A 25,195-nucleotide genomic window follows, 5' to 3' on the forward strand; every position below is an offset into this window, starting at 1 on the left:
GTACTCAAGAGCAAAACAGGAAATGAAAAACTAAGACTATTACCAAAAGCTAGTACAGATAGTTGTTCTGCTGGTCATTTGGGACATTTGCAGTAGGTAACCCAAGTGGAGGATGTCTGTGAGTGGTATTGCCTGTTATCTTTCCAAGTTCTATAGACTGATGCTCAATGAACTTGACCACAGAAGTGTTTGACCTCTTCGAAAATGAGAATTGGGTACTAATGCGTAGGATCCTCAGAAAGTAAAAGGGTTCACAGTGCTAAAGACTTGGAAGGAGTAGTGTAATAAAATAGAGCACTTGAGGCAAATTGACCTTAAGGAGTGAACGACTACAAAAGTACAATTTCTCTGAAAAACCCTTCTACCTCAGTGAGCTAAATGTGAAGGGACAGGACCTGAAAAGAAGAATATGAGCCCAGATAGGCAACCACAGACCAGAAATAGCCAGACTTTGCAAAATTCCAAATATAGTAGATGAACTCAGACCTGCCTCTTGCTTAGGGCAACTGAGGGAGCTTTCTTGGGTTCTATGCTTCTTGTCTATTGGATGAGAGACGGAGGGAAGGGGAAGAATTATACTTTATTCCTCTTTCCTGAACTGCATTAAAATTCAGTTACAAATTTTCTGTTGGGGGAACTGTAGGAGTTGTCTACAGTGTGGCTTCCTCTTACATTTGATGATTTGGGGTAGGTGCCCTGTATTGGTTTAGATGCCCAGGCTCCGAACACTTCCAAAGGATGGCTTTGTAGGTGAGTATGGCACCAGTGAGTAAGGCTGACTCTATTTCAGGTCTTGATTTCGGGTGGAGGTGGGGAATTATCAGGTGTGGATATGCAATAAGATAAGGTATGGGTTGTAGTGGAATGAATAATTGGCATATGCTATCTGAAGCTGTCTGCTTTGGAACTCCCAACTTCATTAGGCAAAAGCATGTCTAAAATAAAATCACTCTCTGAGATACCATTTTGGTTATGGGAAAAAATTTAAATGCACACACACACACACGCACGTACACACACACACACACAGAACTCTGGATTGCTTCTCTCTAGTCATTCTTCCTAACCAGACTTAGCTTCCTAAAGATAGAGACCAACTATTCTTCATTTTTCAATCTTGATTTTTCAATTTTTTGTGGTCCTTAGAGCACACACTAGGCCTAACACTTAGCTGGGGCCTCAAAAAATATTTGTTGAAGAGCTGAATGGGAAGGCCAAATTTAGTATCCAAGATAAGAATGATCTGCAATATTCTATGTTTATGTTTACTGCTTTTTTTACTTACTGAGATCTGTTTTTAAATTTTTTTTAACGTTTATTTATTTTTGAGACAGAGAGAGACAGAGCATGAATGGGGGAGGGTCAGAGAAAGAGGGAGACACAGAATCTGAAACAGGCCCCGGGCTCTGAGCTGTCAGCACAGAGCCTGATGCGGGGCTCGAACTCACAGACTGTGAGATCATGACCCGAGCTGAAGTCGGATGCTCAACCGACTGAGCCACCCAGGCGCCCCTGAGATCTGTTTTTAGAATTGTCTCTTGCAATGGAGACAGCCTCTTCTCTTTCCTTACACCATTTCTTATGCCATTCTAGTATGCCCACAAACCCTGGCTCCAACTTCCTAAAGAACTAGAATCTACGAGTAGGACTGGAGGTGGACTTGAAAGATGTAGAGACAGTGGTGGCTGGAATGCTTAAGATGTCTGCAACTTATTTCTGCATTTCTAGATTTACATAAAAAAGATCTCTGGGCTGATGGGAAGAGTCTTGGCTTCTTTGCAAAGAAGAGAAGATTTTGATGCCATAAAATCTGGCTTCAGAAGCTCATGTCCCCAAATACAGACACAGACACAGACACACACACATACACACACACACACACACACACACACACACACTCCTCAATCATTGTCCTGTGGAATGAAGATATTGATTAGGTCTTTCTATTAAGACATTTTTATTGAAGATTATACTGGGTAAGAACCCATTGGTTTACATGTGCGTCATCAAGTAACATCTTTTTTGGACTCCATATATGTGCGCTTGTTTGGGATTAAAGCAAGATGGCCAAAGCTCATAGGACCAAGCTGGAGGGCCCCAGCCTTGGCCTAGTTAAAGAGAAAATATCTGCCTATCTATCTTGTTCATAGATATGGACTGGAGTGTATGTACTAAGCAAGTTTCAAGGAGTTTAGAAGTATTATGTCAATAGCAATCAGCATATTGAACTAGGTGGAAATGTTCAGGGAGGGAAGTGCCAGAGGCAGTGATGGGTCTGGTTTTATTTAGCGCATTTAATAATGATCTGGAAGAGGGAGAAAACATTAAAATCACAGATTATACTAAATTGACAGGTGGTGTAAACACAAATGAGGGCAAACAAAAGGATATAAAGAATTTAGAACAGAAATGAGATTCCATCAGAAAAAAAATGCGCTTTCACATCTGTGCAAAGTATCTTAAATCAGCAATGGAAATTGTTTTAAAAGTCATTTAGCTCAGAAAACGTTCATAGGCATTGCTCACATTTATAAGTGCTAACCCCTCCCCACTCCTAAGCTATTTTTACTTCCCTGGATTATATTGTTTATTCTTATCATTTAAAATACAAATCTGATCATGTCATTCTTCTGGCTGAAATCTTTTAAAGGCTCTGGGTTTTCTATAGGAGGGAGTCAAAGCTCCTTAGCCTGTAGGAGACCCTTCCTTCACCATTTCTGTCCATCTTCCCAGCCACTTTCGCATGTCTGTCTGCTCTGCACTCCTTATTGCACCCAGGCTGAATTATTTGTAGCTCCCTGATTGCATCCCACCTTATTACTAACTGCACCATCTGCTCGACGCTCCACTCCTTTCTGTTTTCTGGGTTATCTCCATATGACCTTCAAGATTTAGTTTTGGCCTCTCCTCGTTCACAGGCTTTTATGCATAAAAACCACTTCCACTCCTGAGTTTGGTTTGGTGCCTTCTTTGCCATTGCCATCACCCATGCTGCCCACTTCAGACGTAACATGTTGACAGTGACGATGGCTGTGTTTACTGAGCACCTAATCATGTTCCATACTCAGTGCTATATATTTTCATGCATTGTCTTTGTAATCATCACTACCATCGTAGGAGGCAAAGACAATGACCTCAGTTCCATACGTAAGAAAATTACATATTTGGTTAAGTGACTTGCCCAAGATGGCACAGCCAGTAAGTGGTACAGCTGGGATTCAAACTGCTTCCCGAGTCTACACCTTAAAAAATTGTACTATTGGAATAATTTGGGTTTTTGTCTCTTTTGTCTACTTGTGTAAACTTCTTGGTGCCAGGGACCCTGTCGTGATCACCTAGCAGCTATAGTACCTGGCATGGTACACACAGCTTAGCAATAATACTGATGATAACATGGACAAGGATAATTAATACTTAATGAGTGCTGATTATGTGCTAAGGAGTTTGCATGTATTTTTATGGGCATTTTCCACAAACGTTGCCGAATGAGTAACATAAGTTTTAGCTTATATTGGAGAACCTGAGGCTTAGAGGGTTGAGAAACATTTTTAAGATTAGGGAGATCTGTCTTTAAAGTCCCCACTCTATTTTGATGTACCATTTTTCACTCTCATCTGACAGAAAATAGGCATAAAACAGTGGTAGGATTCTCCAACAATTGCCAGTAAACCCCAACTGAAGTGCATGGGAGAGATCACGTACATGCACGCACGCAGGCTCTCTGTCTAACTTTCGTTACGCCCGTTGATCTACTTTACTTGAGCCCATTCTGATTCACTTTAAGCTTTAGTCTCAGGGGTACTTGCCTATCTTTATGGTTAAATGAAACAGAGATCCGTGCACCAGAGAGAATTGGCTCTTACTATTGTTACTGCTCAAAGTTTTTGTTTGCTTTTTATTTAGAAGGATCAGCAAGACCCAGGCCATGCATGGTGCCCATGAGATGCAGTGGAAGGCATGTTGGTCTAGATTGGAAGAGAAGGCTCTCAATCCAATCATGTTATTGGGGTAGTCACTTTACTTGTCTTCATTTCAGTTTTCTCACCCATAAACCAGCTTCCCAAGTGTTAGATTGGTGGCCAGCTCTTATCACCATCACCAAGGGAGTATTTGATAAATATTGAGTCCTGGGTTCCATTCACAGATTTGAACTCTGCAGGTTTAGGGCATGTGTTTTTGAAAGCTCCCCAGGTGATTTTGCTGCAGTGAATTTTTGTATACCACTGAAATAATGATTTTTGCTAAGATGTAATGTCATTTATTATCTGGGCTCACTTCTTGGAGGCTCCGCAGAATGTATTTTTGGTAACATTGGTAATTTATACATAGCAAAGGCGTATAAAGTGAGGGCTTTGGATGTAGTAGGTTCAGTGACAGAGTTTCATATTTATTACATTCACAAAAGAGGCCTGTGTTATTTGGAATGTTCTTTTTTTTATAATAATAAAAGTAATGGCTAATATGATATAGACGTTTTAAATTTTTTCACATACATTATTTTATTCAGTGCTCATTTCATAGATTATTTCCTTTTTACCAGGGAGAGAATGGACACTTCAGGTGTCCAGTGTCGTAGTGTAAATCAGGAGCATTGTCAGAATTTGATCTCGTATCTCCTGAACCCCAAGGCCAGCCATGATGTATTCAGTTCCTCAATAACTACTCTGTGGCCTATGACTGCTGCGGTAGGACTTCTAGTCTTCACATGAAAAGGAACTACATTTCATTTTCACAAAGCTTTTAGATTTTTAGATAAGAAGGATAGGATTTTTGATTGCAAGACGGCTGAAAAGAATGGATGGCATAATGCTGCTGAAGGCTTTAGTATGCCTCTAGCAATTTCCACAAATCTAAAAAAAAATTTGCTAGGCTTAGTGGAAAAACGTGGCTTGAGAACCACTGGTTTAGAATATGTGCCCTTACAGGCAAATCCTGATCTACGTGTTGAGGATCTCATTCTATGATATTGATTCTGCTTCCCACCTGCTCCCCAAAAGATTGTGTTTCTCCCTCAGCCCTTCCCATTTGAACAAATGGAACCACAAGCAGCCTAGTTGAACAGCCCCAAAACTAAGGGACTTGCTCATTTTACTTTCACTCTGGTTCCTAATTCCTATTAATCACTAAGTCCAATTGGCTCTAGGTCCAAATATATCCTGCATTTTTGCATTTCTCTCCACCTCCCACTCTCCATCTTCCCTAATCCCTCCTCAAATTAGACCTCCATAATCTCTTTCAGAAACTGCAAAAGCCACCTACTGTGGTCTCTCAGATTCCTCTTTGGCCCCCCTGCAGGCCATTCTCCTCACTTAGCACAGAGACCTCTTTTAAAATGTAAATCCCGTGTCTTTCCCCTACTTAAAACTCTGCCAACAATTCCCATTACATTTGGAATAAAGTTGAAATTCCTTAACATGTGGCCTTCCCAGATCCAGTTTCTCCTGGTCCTTCTGACCCCATGTCTCCTTCTGAACGGCATCTCACCATGCTAGTCAGCTTCCTGAATACACCGAGCTTTACTTCTGCATCGGAAACCTTGTACTCCTTTTACCTGTGCCTGGAATGCATTTCCCCAAGATCTTCTGAAGTCTGGCTGCTCTCCTCATTCAGATATTAATTTGAATATCTTTAGATATCACCTGTTCTCCTCCCAGAGACCTTTGCAAATAAACTCCAAGTCACTAATTTTTTTCTTCTTTATAGGACAGAGAGAGGCCATGCTGTAATTTACACAAAATGTATTTGAATAGGTCTTGCGATCTAGGGTGAGTTACTCGAAGTTACACTTCAGGTGCAGAGAGCACTCTAATCAGGAAGTCCCTCCCCCAGAGGAGGGTAGGAGGCTGTTAGCTAGGGCTGTTCAGAAAGGCCACATTCCAGAGGAGGCTACTACCAGCACTCCACTATCTTTATCTATGCTAAAGACGGTTTGCTAATTAGCATAGTAAATGTAGGAAGGGGATTTTCATTGGTGAAATCAGTGCCTGTTATTTAGCATGATGAATGATAGAAATGGACTCTCACCGGCAAAATTAAAAGTGCGTGTGTCAAAACCATTTGGGGTTCATCCCCCAGTCTGGCGTGGGCAAAGCATAGAAAACTAGAAAACACTTTCTTGGGATTGGAATGTAGAGCTTGATCTTGAAATTTCCCATGTCTAGCTATTGTCTTAGAAGACTTCATTGCCTGATGCTGATCATGAGGATGGCAGAATCCTACCTCTGAGATATTGCCAAATCCATCTTGAGGAAGCCTTTCATGTAAGATGGTGAAAGGAATACCTAAAAGGACAGAGGTGGCACTCCATCAGGCCACAGAACAGGCTTCATTAACTGTGTGAAGCCTGTTTGCTACTACATTTTATTTAAGAAAGTCCTTATTGTGTGGTAGAATTTAGAATGAATCTTGCTTTCATTTATAACCTAATAGCAAGGTTGTAGAGGGAGTAGCTCACACTTATCTATCGCAAAGCCTATGACAGTAATTGTTATCTATCAAAAAGAACCCAAGACATGTGCATACCAAATGGGCTTTGGCTTGATTTATAAGAATTAGTAGATAAAATACGCCTTGCATGTTTGCTTCCTTGTTTAGTATCTCCTGCATGCCCTCTGGTGACTCCAGTGTAAATCTCCCAAGAGCAGAGGTCTTATGTGATCTCTTCCCAGAGCCTTGACCAGAACCTGGGATCTAGGAGGCACTATTTCAGTCACTCAGTAGCTATTTTAAATTTCAAAGAATCGAATAAAGGAGAGGGAATAGGAACGGTAAAAAGAATTGAACAGAGAAACAGGGGTAAGGAAAACTGGGGAGAAGAATGAAGACTAGATGTATGGAGAGGACAAAAGAGTCCTTAGTCTTAACTAGGCAATGGACAAAAGTAGTAGGGCTATGCTTTCTAGCATGTGTTGTAAAACGGGCCCTATGAGTTGCAATGAGGAAAAGCATAGTTAGTAGTTAAACAAGATTGATAAGGACTACATAAATCTCTCCTTCAAATATCCACAGTGCACAGGAGCATATTAAAGTCTCTGAAAGGCATTTTAGGGGACACACACACACACACACACACACACACAGAGATCAAAACACCTTGTTAACTTTGTTTTGCCCAGTATTTCCCAAACTTATTTGAACATGGGGGTCTTTTTTCTCTGTGACATTTATTAACAAATTCTAAAAAAGGCTTTAGAAAAACATAAAGGTTGTGGATAGGAAATTGGCAAAGAAAATACCCATGCTTTCATTATGTTGTGAAGCTAGTTCTGGGGCAAGGGTCTAACCTTTCCTTCCCATGCGCCTCATGCGTGGAGGGCACCTGCAACTGGGTTCTGAAGCAGCCAGGGAAACAATTCTCAGTCTACTTCTACCTTCTGACCCACCCTTCACCCAGAGAAAGGAAGATGGGTTGCATGGCTGAACCCTCCTGAAGCAGGAATACTGAGAGATAACTAGGAGCAATCATGCACTGAAAATCGGATATGAACGTGCTACCCAGTGTAGCAGAAAAAATGAACCCGTGAGAGTTGCCAGTACAGTGAAACCCACTTACTACATCCTTTTAAAGATCAGTCTAATGCTCACACATGCTCAGTGCTTCCTTTTCTTGGCCCTGGGAGAAATATTATGAAGGTGTTTCACTTTAGTAGGGTTCATGAGTTTATGGCCTTGAGAATGCCCTTGAGAATAAACTCTAGGGATTGAGAGAGAGGAAAAGAAAAGCTACTTTTAATGGATTTTTTCTTTTCCATAATATTGCAACAAAAACATTTGAATTAAAATTTCTAAACTCAGTAAGTACCAAAAAAGAGATGACTGTTTTCCTTCCTTTATTATCTTTAGTTAACTAAACATCAAGTCATGTCAGAGAATTAAGCAAATATATTTTGGGAGAGATTCCTAAAATATAAATACTTCAAAATGCATATAACTTCATCATTAAATGTTTGAATAACACAAGAGACATATGAATGTGTGCAAAGGTAAAACGATAACAGAGAAAGTGTTCTTTCATAGCCCCTGAACTTCATATGTGCTTTTCTTTCAACTTGGAGCTCTTTGGTCTCATGTTGGCCTCACTAATTACCATTCATCCTTCAGTCCACAGTTTAGATGACATTTCCTTTGACAAGTCTTTCCTGAGCCAGCCACCTAGTCTAGAAGATTCTGGGCAGGTGTCTCCATTGTAACAACCCTTATCCCTTCATCCTCTATACAATTTACCATTTATAAACTCCATTTATCCATTTATAAACTCCAGAATTTTAGGGACCACATATATCTCATTCACTAGTTAGTCCCCAGAGCCTAATGAATTGTCTGGCAGAAAATAGATGCTTAATAAATTGGTTAACTAGACAGTTTTGGTTTAACTAGAATATAACCTACATTTTGATATTCAAAATTACATTTGGGGAGACTTACATCAGCATAAATATTAATTCCATGTTCATATATATACTAACAGAGAAAGATATATTCCTGGGATTAGCTCCAGGGTAATTTAACCAGAATTCAAAGAAAAATTAAGTTTAAGAATGATAGAAATTAGAAATTAAAAACTTAAGAGATGAACTTTTTGAAGTAATCTTGAGGTTTGCAAGTTTGTAGAAATTTATTCACTTCATGAAAGCATTGCTTTTGGTTATAAAGTCTACAGATGATTGAAAGGCATTTTATTGTTTAAGATGTTTGCTTCATTGAAATGTACAAGAGTTTGCTTTGCAATTTTCTAGTCACATGATTGTAGAGGTCAAATACTTATGTGAAAGCTACAGAATGAATAGACAGATGAAAGATCTAGCTTACACATACACACACACACACACACACACACACACACACACACAAGTTATTTTTCTTGAGACATTCATTTGCATGTGTGTTTCCATGGCTATGGTAGGGTGTATAGAGAGGGATGAAAAGAAAGAGAAAGGCAGGAAGAAAAGTAAAAATAAAGACATAGGCAGAGAGAGGAAAAAAATTAGGTTCATACCCAAATTCTTGAGTTCTAGGTATAAATAAATTAACCAAACAAAAGCAAATAGATATTTGATTAATATAGGCTACACCGGAGCCTCAGGGGTGTGTGTGTGTGTGTGTGTGTGTGTGTGTGTGTGTGTGAATTTATGCATATAGGAGTCATTTCTTGGTAGTCTACTGTATTCATTGGTCTATACATACATTGTGTCATAAGTCTGTAATCTTTGATAAAATTCTCCTCTATCCAGATAAAATAAATACTAAAGCAATTTGCTGATGACCAAAATTTGGTCGCACCTTGAAAAACAATCAAGTGAAATGAAATAGTTTGGAAATCTTACTGTAACTGGTTGCTATGTGGCAAATAAATCTTTACCAGCCAATCAAGATTATACATACAGAATGGTTGTATAGTAGTGAAAAACTGAAAACAAAACCAAGGATACGTAAAGTGGGAAAGTTGAAAGAAAGAGTAGGCTCCTATAGAATATGGATGATGCTGGGGCCAGAGAGAAGGAGCACAAACTATATTTTGGGGGAGAATACAAATTTTTGAAAGTCAAGTCTCAGAATGCTCTGCATGAGCATAGTACAAACTATCTTCACTCTATTCTAAAAAAAGCTGCTTGAGCATTTGGAGAGGTACAAAGAAGGAACAGAGAGATAGAGGAGCTCACGATGAGCTATAAATCTTGATGCTTAAATTGAGTGGGGGGAGTTGAGACAGTACAGTGCAGTACTTGTTAAAAAAAGTGACAAATGGTGTTTCCATTTGCGAAAGTCATTTACAATTGGCCATTAATAAAAGGGTTGGTTGGGATAGGGGGAGTCTCTTACAGAAGTTTTAAAATTTCAGTCATCAGATTTAGCCTATTTTATTTAATTCCACTTAACAGCTTCAAGTTGATTTTATTCAAATACGTATAAGGTCTCAAATGGAAAACACTTTGGTAATTTGCATGGCTATTTTCAAGACTGCAAAATCTAATCGTCACAGACAATAGAACCAGACTGTCGGCATTGGAAATAAGGGACAAAAATGACTGATGTAAATCAGCCCTTGAGAAGTTAGGTTTCTCCCAAGATAACCTAAATCAGTGCAATGTCCTTGCTCACAAAGTTGATGTTCACAGAAGTAGCTGATGACATTCCCAGAGAAACTGCAAGTCCTGCCTGGGGCCATGGTCTACTCACGACACAGTCTCCCTGTGGTGCTGTCTTCTACTATGAGGAAATAAACCTTTTCATCTTGTTGAAGAAGGGTCTCGACATGTTTTATTAGTTGGGGTTTAGTTTAAACTCCTTTTCCTTTAAGTGTCTTTGGGGTGACTGTTAGATTCCTTGCTCTCCTGATATCCTGGAGATCCACTGGGTGCTATAATTATTATAATTGTGGGCCATAACTGTCTTGTTTTGGGGCCATCTGCTCTTCTCACTTGAATAATCTAGTTTGTCATTGGGCACACATAAATCACAGACAGGATAGTTTTCTCTCTTCCTGACTTGACAAACACCAAGCACATTTAGAATTCAGCCTTGTAATTAAGCAGAGCCCAATCTCCACAGGCAGGGCTGATACAAAAGGATTTGCAGCTTGGGGAAAGGCTCTTTGTGTTGACCTTGGATGGCAGACATTATAGCATCTGAGGGAATTGCTGCCCCTACGCTGTCCTCATCAGTGACCCTAAATCATATCCCCAGGTTATGTGGTTAGTAGGACAGTGAGCACTAAATTTGGAGTGAAAAGACCTCCAACTGGTCTTTGGGGTGTGTGTGTGTGTGTGTGTGTGCACGCGCGTGTGTGGTGTGGGGTGGTATGTGCATTACAACACATTTACTTATTACTCATTACCAATTGTTATCAATTGGTGATAAGAATAAACACATTAAATCTTTCTCAGTGTATGGGTATGTATTTGTATACCTGCCTTCTGTGTTGTGGTTTATAACAGGGGTACTTTCTCATTGTTTCCCCCATGCCTTTCTCCGTCAAAAACCTAGAGCTCTCCAATACCAACCGCATATAGCTCAGCTGACTCCTAACGGGCTATGTTTTCTGGGGGAAGATGTTGCTGTTTCTACCCTCTCAACATCAGAGGACAAGAGTAGACTTGTTACCTGGGCTGTCACGGAGGGTCCCCTCATTAGGGGGATAAACTGTCTTGATTTGCCCAAGACTGTTCCAGTTTTAGCAATGGGTGTTTTTTATTCCCAAACCCACAGTCCTGGGCTTGATGGCTCCTCAGTTCCTCGTACTTGGTCATGAAAACGGGAACAGTGTGAGGTGGTTGCTTGCAGTTGGCGCTCTTGCCTGGTGCTCTGACAATCTGCTTTGCCCTTAACTATTTGATTTTGATTGGAATGCAACTTGTACTTGCCTTTGTGCTATGCTCTAACCTGAGGGTTTTCAAGCTGTACCTCGTTGCACTCCAGGAGTCTATGGAGAGCCCGGCCCACAGGAAGTCAAGGACAGAGAGCTCTAGATTTCCTCTATTTCAACCAAAGTAGCACCTCCACACTTCATGTAAAATATTGGGCTCTATGTAAGATTAACCAGCAAAAAGATGTTCCTTGGGGGGCCTCACTGGCTCAGTTGATTCAGCATGCAACTCTTGATCTCAGAGTTGTGAGTTCGAGCCCCACATTGGGTATAGAGATCACTTAAAAATCTTTAAAAAATGTTCCTTAAACAAAATTAAAAAAACCGTAGCACTAACCAAACTGCTTAATTTATTTAGACTTTAATAAATAAGTCAGACTGCCTTTAAGAAAAGTGAAGGAATAGGACTAGCCTTCAATAAAGTAGCTTTTGCTTCCCCACCTTCTTTTGTTGGGTATAAAAAATACTGCACTTGTAGTCAAATGTTGGTAATTGTAAACTATTTTCCCCAACTGTTCTTTCTTCCTGAGTATCTTTCGTTTTCTCTCTATAGCACAGGTTACCATGTAATAGTCCACATGTTAGCATTCTTCAGAATGTCAGGGATTGATTAAGGGCTAGGCCTGTCAAATACAAGAAAACAGTTTTAAAAGCTTGTAATTTCTAAGTTCCTTTTAATATGTCAGAAATGAATGGTATCCTGTGGGTCAGACTGGGCATTGGCATTGTTATTATAGGTTGATTTATGAAAGGGCTTTATTGCATAGATAACACATCTGCATTTTCTGGAGAACAAGTAAACATGTTGTAATGCACATATCATTACCCAAACACACACACACACACACACACACACACACACACACACACACACACGCACACACACCATCTTTGAAGAGAACCAAACCTTGAGTTAGAACCTGTATTAGAAGCAGAACAAAGTGCTAGCTCAAAGAATAAATAGCCAACTGAGATTGGTGAGCATTTCTTGGGTTTGGGTTATGAGAGAAAGGCCTAAATTCAGCTTAGGTTCAGGTTTATTAAAAGAGAGAAACTATATTTCAGGTCAAAGGAAATATATTCTAATGAAAACTCAAAGACATAGGAATAGCTATTAGAAACACAAGAGTGAGAGAGACCTAGCTCTAATTCATTGATTTGGTTCGTTTTTCCATTCATTCATTAACTTCCCACCATCATGTGATGATATTGTAACACTAGCCTTCTTCACTTCACCACCAAGGCTTCCTATGCTCTGTCATTCAGCTGGTTTCCTTCTGTGTTGGTCACTTCATTTTCAGTTTTTCAAACCTATATATTGGGAGATGTTGATTTGAAACATGAAAAGATGTAGGTGTTTATTTACATAGCATGGCTTCTAGATTGAAGTTAGAATTTGGGAATGGAAACTTGATGATGCTCTCTGCTTCTTCAGTCCTGTCATCCAGGCACTCTTTCCTCACACATTATCTCTTGAACTGTTTCCTCTTCCTTTTTCTCTCCTTCTGTTTCCTTTTTCCTCTGTGTGTATGCTTTTCTGGCTCTCATGTTCACTAAATGGTTGCATAGCTCTTTCCTTACAGACTGAAAACACAGGCAGCACAGTGAGGAATGATTTCTGAAGTAGGAGAGGGTCACTATCATCACACAGTTGTGGAATGATGAGAAAACATCTGATGGAATCTGTGAAGTACATTATTAACTGGCAAGGGATCTACTACATTCCCAGATGAATCTAGAATATTTTAGTGGCTTTCCTGGGGTTGTAATCTGTCAGTTTTTAAATTTTCTCTTTTATCTATTTTTTTTTTTCTTGCAAACCCAAAGGGTAGTCCCGGGCGGAAATAAAATGGCCTTTGTTAGGTTATGCTTCCAAAAGAACAGGGGGAAAAAGGGTTGTATGTGACTGTGTTATGATTCTAAGTGCTTTCAAACCATTCTGTTTAATTCTCTTTGTGGCATGTAATTCCTGAGGGACGTGCACCAAATTGATAAGCTCAGTGCTAAAGTGAACTGTCTCATCTAGTCCCCAGGAGCCTCTGACTGAAGTGTCAAAATACAATCGTGCACCAGTGGCATTGCTGTCCCGTAGAAGAAACACTTCAGCACACTGTTGACATCACAAGCAAATTAAAAGACTCGCCAAAGTTAATATTCTCACATTATAACAACATCTCCTATAAATTATTAACGCCCACACGATTTATTACCCATGTTAGGAAAAAAAAAAAGCAAGTTGAATCACGAGCTATGCTCCTTAATGATTTATTTTTTTGGTCTTCAATGTGTTGAGGTTTATAAATCATCCAGCTCAACTCTACACTGCACCAAGGAGAAAGCAGTTGTTAGTCAGGCCCTTCCCTCACCGATGATCACCTATGCACGGGGTGGTAGCATACTCATTATTTTAGCATCTATCATCAGCCTCTGTGTTTCAGACTGGCTGTTCCTTTTCATTACTATAATGCTTAAGCCTGGCATTGAATGGATATGATTTAAGGCTTTAGATGATAGATCTAAGCCTTTTCAGAAATAAATATTAACCTCATTATTTAGGCAGGGAGGCCAAACTGACTGGTTCTATTCCATCTCAAGGCTTCTAAGTAAATCAAGATTTACTTGGAAATCTTGTGCTCTTCACTCTGGCCCACAAGCTTCACCCCTAGTCTGCCTTGATTATAGTTCATGTTTTGAAACAAATAAATGTATTTTATTTCACTCTGAGTGGTGTATTTTATCTCTAGCTTTGCCGTTGACTTGGGTGAGGCATAGAAGTTCTCAGAGAACTTCCTAATCTAGTCAATGAGTGTATCATTTTAAATAATCTCTAAGTTCTCTTTCAGACTTAAAATTCTGATAGTCATAGTGTATAACTGGAAATCAGGCAGTGATTTCCCCTGCTGTTGGAGTTCCTGAGAGTCCTCTGAATATTTGCCTGAGGCATCTGTCTGCCTTTGCCCTAAATTAGCTCTAAGAGGCCTGGGGTCTATGCTGGGCCTGTCTGTCCCTAGTTGTCTGTGCTGGCCATAGAGCAGGAGAAAAATTTCAGGAGAACATGAACGTTACTTGAAAAGAAAAAAGTTACATATGGGTTAGGACGACTGAGGTTTTTCTAGAACTGTTGGGAAAAGGTTGTAAAAACTAAAAAAAATCTTTTGAGGTTAGTTGACAGTTCAGGCCTTTGGTGACCATTTAGCCTGACTTCTTTGCTTGTTGCACATGAACCCTTAATGAGGAGCCTCTAACCTTGGTATCTTCTCAGCCCAGCCTGGACACCCTTGGTGTGCAAGCACTGATCTGTGCTCCAGGAACAACAGCTCATATTTTGAAAATAGTGTCATGTCATATCACTGTCCTAAAGTTAGCGGTAAAATAAATACTTGAGCGTAAACTAATAAGGCATGTAAATACAAGTTTTTTTTAATAGTTTCTCTTTTAAAGGCAATTTGATACACATACTTCTTAGGAATTAAAATAATAGACATCAATAATGCATGGACTACACATTTAATTTGCTTTGCAGAAGTAAATAAACATGTCTGCATTTTTTTATGTGGCATCTTAAAACTTAGGAAACATAGTTTGAACCTCTAAAATGTGCTATGTTAGATTATGTATGAGAAGCTTGCACCAGTATCCCAGTTTCTGAGGTCACCTGCATGGAAGTCTGGCTTTTTTCCCATTTAAATATGTAAATTTGGGACCATCACTTAAGCTTAATGACTCAGTTTTCTCATCTGAAAAATAGAGAGTATTCCTCAGTCACTTCATAGGGCTGACGTGCAAGGAAAAAGACCTCATATATTTGTGAAAGTTCTTAAAAAAACTGTATAGAAGGAAAAATTACTGTTCTGATTTTAATTAAAATGAATGATGACTACACCCAATGGAATTCTCCATCCCTAATCCAAGTAGAAAAGTGGTATTCTGGGGCACTTGAGTGGCTTACTCGGTTAAGCGTCTGACTCTTGATTTCAGCTCAGGTTATAATCTCATGTTTTGTGAGATCAAGCCTTGCATCAGGCTCTGTGACAGCACAGAGCCTGCTTCAGATTCTCACTCTCCCTCTCTCCCTTTCCTGCTCATTCTCTCCCTCTCTCTCAAAATAAATAAATAAACTTTAAAAAATACTAAAAAAAAAAAAAAGAAAGGTGGTATTCCACTCATCTACCATGAACACCTATCTGAGATAACATTTCCATATTTCTTTCCCTGCTTGAAAAGATTTTGGGGGTGGCTAAGGTAAAGGAGGGTCCTTGCTTTTACCTTTCATGGTTCAGAAACTAATATGATGTTATAGAAAACTTAGATCATACGGTGGCCAAGGGTGATAGTTTTGCAACTTGCTTGTTGATTAAGTTCATCAAGCATTTATTGGGTTCCAACTATGTGCTATTCACACAGTCAGAGAGATGAGTGTACTAGGGGTTTACCATGAAAACAATTTTCCTGTGTAGGTATCTTTTTCCCAAGTGTTTGAGTGTTAGGATATGGTGAGGATGGGATCTATCTATCGATCTATCTATCGATCTATCTATCTCTATATCTATAGATCTCTCTCTCTCTCTATATATATATAGATATAGATATATCTCTATATCTATAGATATAGAGATAGATCGATAGATAGATCGATAGATAGATATAGATATAGATATTTGGGAAAGTTAAGTTCAGACATTGGTTGTCTAAGATCTTTGTGCAGACATTTGACTTATTGTAGAAGTTGTAGGATAATGCCCCATTGCAGAACAAAGGCTTCAGGAGGCTTTGCTAAAATGTAAGTTTCACTCTGCTGATTAGATAGAATCATTGAACCTTATGCTACCCCATATATATACAATGGAATCTATAAGCACCCTCCTAAGAGGGGAGGCATTTAGATGAGGTCTTTAAGACTTAGGTATTGTATACCATGAATGAACATGAAAGGCTGGTTGGCATAAATAGCCATTCATTCTGTCAACAACATTAATTGAAAACTCAGGGGTGCATAAAGCCCCATTCTGGTTTATTGAGTAAGCCGCAAGAATACCTTCACATCTGTATGCAAATATTTCACAACTGTGAACACCCACTACTACCAGAGAGTGAGTGATGCTGGTGCGAAGAGGCTATCAAGTGGTTGCACATACGCATTGGCCATGACTTGTCTACATGATGTTTGTCATAATTTTCTGCAATATACATGTCCTTTAAATATATTATGGTGCTTGTAAATACTAAAATTGTTCCACTGTCCTTGGCAATATGCCTCAACTGGACTGAAAGCCTTGGCGATGTATTTTGGCAGGATATTAGCATGTTTGCTGTATAAAGGATCATGGATTGATATTTCTTTGCATTCTATAAAAGCTGCAGGTTTTGAATAATTTTACTATATGTACAGGGCAAATACATCTCCAATTACTGTAAGACCTTTTCAAAGAATACTTTTCCATGGTTTCATATATTCTCTCTTCTCTCTCCAAATGTATGCTTTGAGCACAAGGAATGCCATCTATTTTACTGTATCAGGGTACCTACCCACTCGCTTCCTGGCCTTGCCTACATTAGATGTGTGACTTTGGATTGATGAGTCCCACCATTGCTGAGGCTGGTCAGCCGACTTCATCTGGCCCTACCTACATTCACTCAGCATCCACCTCCGCACCTGAAGACTGACACCAGTGACTCTGGGGCTGAGGGCTTTTTTTTTTTTTTCTCTGAGAATAAGCTCACTTTGCAAATAAAGCAAGCCAGAAATGCCCTAGAATTGTTTTCTCTGGTGGCCAATTTCAACCAAAGATGAATGGGGAGTTGGTAGATAAATACACCAGCTTGTTTGCCCCTTGGCTGGGCTGATACCAAGTTGTGTCCTACACCATCTTTTAGGGGACCCCAGCAGGATTGAGCTCCAGTTGCCAAATTGGAACTGCCTCGAAAATGCACTTTTTACTGCCTTTTTTCCACTCCCTGTCTCATTTCTCGCGCCTTGCCATTGTTTCCTGGGATCGGCTCCCGAATAAATTTCAATAGTCTCTCTTTATCTGGGTTTCACTTTCCATGGTTTCAGTTGCCTGCAGTCAATGGCAATCTGGCAGCAGACATGCTCCTTTTGAGGTGTTGTCGGAAGGTCAGCAGTAGCCTAGCCCTTTGTCACCATGCCTACGTCATTCATTTCACTTCATGTCATCATGGAAGCGTTTTATCTCACAGCTCCACAAGAAAAAAGGTGAATACAATATAACACAGTATTTTGAGAGAGAGAGACCACATTCACAGAACCTTCATTACAGCATCTTGTTTTGATTGTTCTATTTTATTATCAGTTATTGTTGTTAATCTCTTGCTGTGCCTAATTCATAAGTTAAACTTTATCATAGGTGTGTGGTACAGGAAAAAAGTCTCTGTAGGGTTTGGTACTACAATGGTTTTGGGCATCCACTGGGGATCTTGGGAACGTATCCTCTGCAGATAAGGGGGAATTACTGTGCCTTGTGTTAGAATACGCTTCTGAGGGAACCCAGTCAAAGTATTGAAGTTTCTCACATGTAAAAGAAAAACAATATACCTGCCCTACCTATCCACACAGTTACTGTGAGGATCAAATGAATATATATACATACATATATATGTGTATGTATATATATATATACATATATATACATACATGTATATGTATATATATACATACATACACATATATATGTGTATATATATGCTTTGAAAATTGTGCAACACTAATAAATTCATACATTTTAATTGTTATTATTGTTGCTGCTATTGTGTTTTACAAACTTTAATTCAAGGGCGTAAAATATTTGCAAATAAAATTCTCTAGCTGTGAGCTAAAGAGAAAAATATCTGAAATTAATAATGTAAGATAGGAAGTTATTGACAAAGGGTAAAGAATTCGCACCACGAGGTGAAGAGAACTTTTCAACTGCTACTGTAATACCACCCAACACCCACATAACCCTCTCCCCAAAATGACAGATGTCAAAGACAAAGGATTAAAAAAGAGACGACTGGCTTTTCCCTATTGTCACTTACTTTTCTAGGGAAGAATATCTTTCCATCTTTTCTTTGTTTGGAAGGTGCCTTTTCATTCTATTATAAATTCACAGGGCAGGGACCGACTTTAAATCTTTATTTTGTAGAGTGCTTTTAAAAGTTGATCACATTATTCAAATATTCAAAAAGATTAAAAAAAAAATCTTGCTGACCCAAGCCAGACAGTTCAAAGACAGACAGAAGGAAAGTTTAAGGAGCTGAAGTTTTACATGGTAGTGTCCTCTTACCAACCAAAAAAGCAAGTTGAACATTGAGCAGAGAATTAAAGACTATTCAACCTTGTGTGATACCTCCCAAATAAAATGTGTGGGAAATTTTTCAGGAAAAAAAAATGCTTTTTTTCGCTTCATACACTTTAACCTCCTTACTCAGAAACCTGTCTAGAAAAAAAAAAGTAAAACCTATGCATTCTGGAAGCAAAATGGGGGAAAAGATAAGTCAGATAAAGAACCGTGGTTGGCAATATATTTAACAGCCTAAAAAGATATGAAAGCAAATGCCAAAGCAATACATTCACATTGCAGGTTCGTGTAATTATATCTTGCCGACTAAATGAGTTTTATTAACTGAATGAAGAGCCGAGCATTTCACTTTTTGTCACACCATAATTTTCTTAGATATTAATCGATTGTGACCACATTTACTCCAGAACTGAATAGACCACAGTGCAAGTTTAGTTTTAGCATGTGGTTGACTCTGCCATGTTGAAATAATGATCTTTTGTAATTGCTAATGATTTCAGTGAAATTTAGCACATTCAGAGTTACAGGGATACTATTGCACAGAATGAGGTCTGTCATTAGAGTCACAATTGAGTTCCCATCAAAAAATTCCTGAGATGTTAAAATAGGGACAGTGCTCGCAATCTTGTGGCTCTTTAAACGATTTTACTCTCCTGCTTTTCCTGGGAGGTTACAGTTAAGTGTTTTCCTATTTGTTCCCAGGAAGCCTTTTGCTAATCTTCATTCATGTACTGGCCACTTTTTTTTTTTTTTTTTTTTTTTTTTTTTTTTTTGGTGATCTTTGGTTCTTAAAAGGTTCTTATTGCATTTCCCAATTTTAAACCACATTTGGACAGTCACTTTTTCCCCTACTCCCATAATACTTAGCTGATGCTGCTAGTACAGCACTTGTCATACTGGATTATAGGTAGTTGGCACAGTGGCTGTCACCTGCATTAGACTATGAATTCCCTGAAGGCAGTAACCACCATTTCATTTTTGCATCGTTAGCACCTGTCACAGTCCCTGGCATTTAGGCGGTGCTCAATAAGTGTTTGGTGATTGAATCAAATAGACACAATGCAGTGTGTTGATGTTTAATGCATTTGTTGGCTCACATGACACCAGTTGTTCCTTATTATATTATACTTAAGTCCTCATGAAAAGGAGTTTTTAAACCAGAAAGGCATAATCACGTTTGAGTTGAAATAATTTAGTTCTTTAGCTTAGTTATCCTTCAAAAGTTGTTTGCCGTCCAATAGCTTATTGATTTTAAATATTTTCCTTCTGAAGAGCAGGATTTCAAAAAGATTTCTAATTTTTTAAGACAGACTTTTACATTGCCAAGGAAACAGCAAGACCCCATAATAGGTGAGACCAATCTTTCACCTGATAAGTGAATTCCTACTACATTATGATTCATTCTATTTAAGCCACTAATTTTAAATCGGAAAAGGAACTGAACAAATGTTTTTAAGAATCCCAACTGTTGAAAAGTTCTGCAATATAATCTAAAATAAATACACCAACTTAAATTTTCCTTATAAAAAGGAAGCTGGTTGGTTTAAAAACTATCTTCAGAATAAATATTTATGGAGCAGAATGACGACTTATCCACAGCATTGGCGTACATTTTCTTAGTTAATGTTTGATGAAGTACTTCCATTTACAATTCATCAGTGAATGAAAAGAAGAGTTTCATTAACTATTTTTGAAAGATAATGAGGCCATGATCCCTTTCCAGATGTTTCACTCGTCAAATAATTGTGATCTTTCTTCCAAATCTCCCTGTTGCTTGGTTCCTATTTTCTTGTTTATTGAGCAGTGCTTTATGAAGATGAAGAGAGGTACTGATTTATAAAGATGAAGAGAAGTAGAAATGCCAGACAGACGATGAAGACTGGGAAACGAAGGCATAATTTTACCTTCCCCAAATTGGAGGCTCTTGAAGTTTTATTACTAAAGGATAATTATCTCAGATGTGGAAAGAGAAAAAAAAATTTTTTTCTTGCTTTTCGTTTAGAAGCATAGGGACACTTCCGACTCTTTCTCCACAAAAGGGACTCAAGAATATGGCTCTTTGCAGAATTCCCTTAGGGGTTAAAAAAAAAGAGACTTGGATTTTTGCTTGAGAGCAGACTAATCTATTTTCTAGCATTCGAAGTGCAGGGAAAAGAAATAGGTCCCAAAACACACAGTGAAATTAGGGATACACTGCAAAAGTTACGTGAATATAACAATAGGTAAGTTAGTGGTCACAATCAATATAACACCACCAATAATAATAGTAAAGCTAACATTTACTGAGTGTGTACTACGTACCAAGTACTGTTGTAAACACTGCATGTAATAGTTCAGTTATTCCCCTACAATGACCATATGTGCTAGGTAGTGGTATTAGCACCATTTTACAGATCGAAAGTGGAGGCAGGAAAATTTAGGTAACTTGTTCAAGCTCACACAGCTAGTATGGGATGGAGTGGGAGAGAAACTGAAGCAGCTGGTCTCCATGGTGATTGCCATTATGCTACGTGAAAGCGAACACAGGATGATATGAGAACTTTGAGCAATTTGTTTTGCATCTTGGTACTGCCCATGTTTTCCTTAATTGCTCCCCAAACCATCATTTCAATTTTATCCACCTTGACTATGTTGGTTGTAGTATGACAGAAGGCCAAGGAAAGTGATAATCAGCAACACCTATAGAATATATAACAAAAACTAACAGAAAGGGTTTGCATCCCTTTAAGCATCGTTAATATTCTTTCTATTTCAACCATCCTGTTTGCATTTAGAAATTAATGAAAATGTTTCACAGCTATTAAGAAGAGTTTAACTGGGGTAAAAGTTGCCCCACAGGAGGAATAGAGAAATACCCATTCTCCAGCTGTTGTAAGGGGTGGTTACTGAAGGCTCACAGCTGCCTTTATCTTCTGAGAAGGAAGCTGCCTTGCTTGGAATGTACCCCCATGGGGGCAGCCAGCAGCCAATGATTAACTGATATATGTGGAGTATAAAAGGTGGATTGAAGGATGGATTGAACTCTGGTGCTCCAGAGGATGAGGTTCTCACAGTTTTCAGCTGAGCACACATCCTTACTTGGCTTTTTCCCTTGCCCTCCTTTTTCTCCTCCCGTTGACTTCTCCTAAGAGCACTACCTCAATAAATCCCTTTTATAAGAATCTTTTTCTTCAATTTTGCTTTTAGAGAACTGAAGCCAAGATGGATTGTATTAGAACAGTCCCAGGAGGCAGAGTCTAAGACGGAATCCTGGAGGAAGATGGCAGTGAGTCCTCTGTGTCGCTGGTGGTAGGTACAATATTGTCAGTCCCTGACATTCTGTAGTAGTGTGATTAAGATCAGAGGTCAGCAAACTATAATCTTTGGGCTAAACACAGCTCACTGCTTTTTGTAAATAAAGTTTTATTGGAACACATTCATTAGTATTGTATTGTATCATTAGTATATGTATTGTCAGATAGAGCTGAGTTTTGAGACAGACACTATGGGGCCTGTAAAACCTAAAATATTTATTAGCAGTTCCTTTTTAGAAAAATCTTGCTAACTCCAGGCTAAAATTTTCATCCATGGTGGTAAGTTGGATTGAGATAGAGGTAGAAGGGAAAGCTGTAGTTAGTTTAAGGTCTTTGTTTTGTGAGGTATAAAGAAATTGAAACTGTAAGGACTGTGCATTTGGGTGACTGTGAGTACCATTCATGCACTGAAGAGAGAAAAAGACATGCTATTTGTTATTACTACTGTGTAACAAATTAGCACAAATTTAACAGCTTAAAACAACACACCCTGATTATTTCCCTGTTTCTGTGGGTCAGGAGTTGAGGGATGGCTTACTGGGTCCTCTGCTATAGGGTCTTTTAGAAGGCTAAATAACACGATCAATGTGTTATTTGGGGCACAGTCTCACCTGAAGGCTTGACTGGGAAAACATCTACTGGCAAGCTCCTGTGATTATTGACAAGATTCATTTCCTTGTGAGCTGTTGGCTGAAGGCCATCCTTAGTTCCTTGCACATGGGCCTCTCTAATATGTCCTATTAATTCATCAAAGCCATCAAGAGAGGGATTTTGCTAGCAAGAAGAAAGTGACAATCTTATGTAGCCTAATCAAGGAAGTGACATCCCATCACCTTTGCCATATTCTGTTGGCTAAAAGCAAATCTGAAGGCCAGGCTATACTCAAGGGAGTAGATTATACAATGGCGTAAATTCCAGGAGACAGGGCTCATTGGGAGGCATCTAAGAGTCTATCTGCCATATGGGCTCAGATCTGTTATTCAGACTTTAAAGCAAACTGTGGGAATCAGAAAGATTCAGTAGAAGCATTTAAAGAGACAAGTCTTTTAGGCCAAAGTCAGAGCCCTGAAAGAAAAGGAGTATCATCTTGAAGTTTGAGATAAGGGTATTTGGGTCATTGAAAACCCTAAATCTATATGTTCTTCTGAACACTTTTGGTCTGTCTCAGTGGCTAGTAAGATCTTTCTGTCTTGTTGGAAAAGAGATCCTCTGTGTTGAAGGCTATAATGAAGTCTCAGATGAGGCAGGCTCCTTACCAAGCAATCTTCAGGGTCTGTCTGTACTTTCCATCGCAGGGTTGCATGTCAACATCTCTCGACTAGGAAAGTAATGACCTACTAAGGGAGGAGAGGAGCTATATACCAAGGAAGTGCCAGGCATTGGCTGACATGTATGCCTAGGAGGGGACTCAGAAGGAGCTGGATCAACATGGGCAGAATATAAGCGTATGAACTGTTCACAGATATGGGGTTACTGTGTTGTGACACAGAATTTAACACCATAGCAAGGTCCTGGATGATATGTCTAATATAAGACTGGGATAGCTCTTGGTTTTTTGGAAAAAGTGATGGTTCACATGAAACAAATTACAGATCCCAGCACTGTAGTAGTAATAGATAGTGGAGGAAGGAAAAAACAGATAAGAAATAGAGATGGAAAATGGGTCCATTAAGTAAGACTGAAAAATCCATATTTGACTATGTTCCTCAGGAGGGCTTGCAGAACAGTCTGTTTATTAACATGGTGAAGAATCTGCTGATGAAGGGGATTCCAACACTAGAAAAATATAGTTCTTTTTAGACCAGGGATAGTTGGAGATGATGTTATAGGACTGGAGTCCGTTGAATAGCAATGGGGATGGTAGGTTCCAGATTACAGGGCAACACTGACTATCAGAAGCAAAGTGGGTGCAATCACCACAAAGGGAAGCAAGGCTGGAATGGCTGTCCTCTGGGTGAGGGTGGAGGATGTTCCAAAGTACCTGTGCAAATGGTTACCTTATGAAAGAGAGATGAGCAGACAATCAGGGTATTATTTGTATATATAATCAAGAGAGTTAAAAAAAATAGATGAGCAAAAGACTGAAGATCAGGCCACTGAATGAAAATCTTAATCTCTTGCTCTGTCTTCAGACCTGAGCCAATTCTCAGACCTAGAACCCACTGACTGAAGGAAAGTCTGGGTCCCATGTGAAAGGAACTGCAACATTATGGGAAGTATGACTCCCTAGTCCTTCCCCCAAAGGACAAGAGCTATTTACTCAGGACACTGTACACTAGGGGAAAAGGGATATCCAGATCTGTCTGGGACTATCAGATAGATACAGGTATGAGCACCTAATGGATCCCTGTTAAAGTGGGGATATATAAATTTTGGGAAATAAATAGAGTCCTGACCCAGGTTCATTTCATGGTGGGTCTATTGGATCTACATGCTCACCAGTGGTCATTTACCTAGTCCTTGAATGTATAATTGAATGGATCTATTAGAAGGTGGTAGAATTGTACCATTGTTTTCTCAGTCGGCTATTGCATTAGCAAAAGCCATGTGGAAGTCCTTGAAACTAACTTCCTTGCCAAGTTAGTAAATCAAAATCAATGATTACATCCTAAGGAAAATTGCACAGATTAGTGCCATTCTCACAGATTTAAAGAATGCAGGGATGAGGATCCCCATGCTTCCTCCATGTTATTCAACAGTCTAGATGATACACAAACTAGATGGATCATGGCAGATGACAGTGGAATACTGCCAAGTTAACCAAGTTGTAGTTTCAATTGCAGCTGCCCTGTGGTATGTGATATATGCACTAGGGTAAATCAACTGGATATAAGGTATGTGGGTATTGTTCTGGCAAATATGTTATTTTCAATACCCATCAGGAGGGAGGATCAGAAGTTGCATTCATATGGATGAGCAACAGCAGTCTTGGGTCGTCTTAGTGTTTTTTAATTCTCCAGCTTAGTAAAAATATATAGTCTTCAGGGACTGGAACTATCTGGACATTCTGCATAACATCATGTGTGTGCACTATATGTATAACATCATGTTAATTGGACCAAGGGACTCACGTTATGGCAAAGGGAGTATGGCAGTGGACACATGAGCCTAAGGTTCATTGGCCCTATTCTACTCTGGTACACTAAGGGACCAACATAGAGATGATCTCCTTTGAGGATGAGTACCATCTTTCAGGGTTTTGTATACACTTTACTTTTTTTTTATTTGAGAGAGAGAGAGAG

The 25,195-nt window shown here is 39.1% G+C and overlaps 1 protein-coding gene and 1 long non-coding RNA gene across 25 annotated transcripts in view; one reads left to right on the plus strand and one right to left on the minus strand.

The window, feature by feature from the left end:
• ADGRL2 (adhesion G protein-coupled receptor L2) overlaps window positions 1-25,195 on the minus strand; it is a 621,134-nt gene that overhangs the window by 343,186 nt on the left and 252,753 nt on the right. The window lies entirely within an intron of this gene.
• The window catches only part of LOC109246164 (uncharacterized), a 74,189-nt gene continuing 70,765 nt past the window's right edge, over window positions 21,772-25,195 (plus strand). For both annotated transcript variants that reach the window (XR_002071230.2, XR_002071229.2), the window contains exon 1: window positions 21,772-21,948. This is a non-coding gene — a long non-coding RNA (uncharacterized LOC109246164). The remainder of the gene's footprint in view (window positions 21,949-25,195) is intronic.

This window comes from Panthera pardus, unplaced genomic scaffold (genome assembly GCF_024362965.1).
Source record: "Panthera pardus isolate Hobbes unplaced genomic scaffold, ASM2436296v1 HiC_scaffold_11, whole genome shotgun sequence".
In the NCBI taxonomy this organism is placed as follows: Eukaryota; Metazoa; Chordata; class Mammalia; order Carnivora; family Felidae; genus Panthera; species Panthera pardus.